Here is a 2,908-nt window from a genome sequence, read left to right as displayed (position 1 = left end):
TCCGGCACACAGTTTTAATCCGCCAGGAAGTTTCATATCAGCGCACACTCCGCTGCAGAGTGAAAATCTCGTTCTGGAAACATCCCCCAGGCTGTGGCTAAGCCATGTCTCCGCAATATCCTTTCTTTCAGGAGTGCTAGTTCTGCAAGGTTCGCAGGAGAGATTCTGTAAAGTTTGGAAGGTAGGAGGCGAGGTACTCGCAGAAGTAAAGCTGTGAGGACGGGGCGTGAGTCGTGCCTGGGTAGCTCAGTTGGTAGAGCACTTGCCCGCGAAAGGCAAAGGTCCCGAGTTCGAGTCTCGGTCCGGCAAACAGTTTTAATCAACCAGGAAGTTTCAGGAAGAAAGTGTACTGAACTGTGAAAAAGAAAGCAAAATTGAGACAGTGAACGGTCCAAGCACAGGAAGTGTAATACAGAGCAACGTAACGGAGCAATGGTGTCATGGAGAAGTGGTTACGGTGTTGGATTCCCAACTTGGCAACCCTTGTTCAAACCTCCCACGAGCCCATCTATGTCTTTTTTTTCTTCGCCGTATTCAAATTTGCATCTGAGTCATGGTGTAATGTCCGTTTGTTACAGCGAGGTGTAAGGAAGGATTCTATAATGACAGTTCATTCTGCACAACTAATCTACTAGCAGTTGTAAGGAAGTGGCCTTTGAATGACAACCGCAAACGTTTGATGACAAGTCGACAAGAACAACCTAGTTCTCCACCGGAAAACATGTCTGGTGTGACGTGGAAGGCAATAGAGTCAGCACGTGTGTCATATGACACTTCAATAGTAAAATTATTGTGTGTTACCAGCAACACCTCTTTAGACAACACACGCAGATGAACCAAAACATTGTAATGGCGTGCTTAGTAGCGTTAATATTTAGACCGCAGTGCACCGACGATCCTGAGCGGTGTGTATTCGACATGTCATTGGTAGGTTTCGGGTCTTATGCGAAACCAGACGTGTACGCAAAGGTCACGCAATTCCTGTAAATTACGGACTAACGGTTTGTGGCGCAGAGCCGCCACGCAACATCGTCCGAAATGTACTCCATCAGGTTCAGATTGGATACATCAAGCTGAGTTCACTATCACGCTCCTCCAATCACTGTAGCACGATGTTGGCCATGTGACGCCGACAATTATCCTCCTGGAAAATGTCATATCCGTCATAGAATATATCGAGCACGAATGGAAGGAGGTGATCCACATTAACTGCTCGACTACCGTCCCATGACAGGTTGACTACGTCCCATGACAGGTTGTCAGAAAACGAGCGGAAATTTGTTGACTTTTATTGTAGTCTATCACTATCCCACTGCTAAAGGTAAGCCTGCTAACAGGTTTCAGAATTCTTATAATTACAAACTGCACCTTTAGGTTGTGCTTTCTTCAAGTTTCCTTGTTAACCTTCTGTTCTCTGTTATTACAACTAATTAGGTCATGCCAGCAACCGGGCAACCCAATAAACAGATTTGGAAAGCAGTCTGCTGTCGCACCTTCCCAAACGATTCATGTCAATCAACTCCAATCATATATTGACGTCTGCCATGTCAGAAACTGTGCACTTGTTGAACACTTGTGTTGAGGGTTAAAATCTTGGGGAGATGCTCTACACATGTATGCTTGTTTTCTGTCTGTATAGCAGTTTTAAGCGCTTGTTTTCTGAAACCATGGAGGTACTTATAAAGAATCCTATACGTCCCAACCCTTCCTCAGCTTATAATTATTTATGTGCAAAATGGTCCATTACAATATTTCAAAAATGGTTCAAATGGCTCTGAGCACTATGGGACTTAACATCTATGGTCATCAGTCCCCTAGAACTTAGAACTACTTAAACCTAACTAACCTAAGGACATCACACAACACCCATGCCCGAGGCAGGATTCGAACCTGCGACCGTAGCAGTCCCGCAGTTCCAGACTGCAGCGCCAGAACCGCTAGACCACCGCGGCCGGCATTACAATATTTGTAATAGTACATCCATGTAATTTGTGTGTGTGTGTGTGTGTGTGTGTGTGTGTGTGTGTGTGTGTGTGTGTGTGTGTGTGTGTGTGTCTGTGTGTAATGATGATCATGAGAGAGGGGAGAGGGTGAAACCCAGCCTACTCCTCGCAAATAGCACCTATGGGGTCACCAAGCTTAACACCCCTATCTGATGGATGGCCCACCATGTGCAATGTCACATGCACTCACTTCATGAGAGACTATGGAGATATTTGGTATTAAAACCAGGACACTGGCCCAAAGTCTGGTGATCAGGAACTTTATGCACCACCTTTCCTCCCCTTGCCAGCTAAATACTGACAGTGAAAATTATTTACCCCACCAGGGTTAGAACGGACTTACACACACACACACATTATGTATATATATATATATGGATGGAGAAAAATTGTGCCACGAAATTTTAACATTAGATAGTTGATGCCAGTACTAACCAAAATTAGTAATTCTGTGTAGATTGATAACACACCATTTTTAAACTATGGAAACTTGGCCCCACGTGCTCCGCTTTGCTGTGGGATTGCCCTGTTGTCAGATGCTCTGGACAATGCATGACCGTTCCTCATACAACCGCCGAGCTTCATGCTCATTACAGTCGGCTAGTCCATAAACAAAACCATATCTCGTTCTTCAAACGAATACTCTGCCGCCAAAGAACAACGTCCAAAAGAAAAGACACAACTCATTCACATAAAAAATTATTGCAGTCAAAGGGTTAATGTTCGCATGGTCTGTAGGTGTCATAGTGTACTCGATTACTATCGCAGGCCTTATGGAGGCCCAGGTAGGTGTCCCTGTAGCACAATATTGCCCCTGACAGTGTGCAGCATGGCACATTGCATGTTATGAGAAGCAATTCACCTGGCGGATGACCTATCTGGACACGACCATGAGCCTGAAGTAA

At 45.0% G+C, this 2,908-nt stretch overlaps 1 non-coding gene across 1 annotated transcript; it reads left to right on the top strand.

Moving 5' to 3' along the window:
* The first annotated feature begins 234 nt into the window (after positions 1–234).
* Positions 235–309, top strand: Trnas-cga. Its single transcript has one exon. It is a non-coding gene; the product is annotated as a tRNA-Ser (tRNA).
* The last annotated feature ends 2,599 nt before the right edge of the window (positions 310–2,908 follow it).

The sequence above is a fragment of the Schistocerca americana genome, chromosome 9 (assembly GCF_021461395.2).
Source record: "Schistocerca americana isolate TAMUIC-IGC-003095 chromosome 9, iqSchAmer2.1, whole genome shotgun sequence".
NCBI lineage: Eukaryota > Metazoa > Arthropoda > Insecta > Orthoptera > Acrididae > Schistocerca > Schistocerca americana.
The sequence above is the reverse complement of the archived record's forward strand: the minus strand, read 5'-3'. Positions and strand labels throughout refer to the sequence as shown.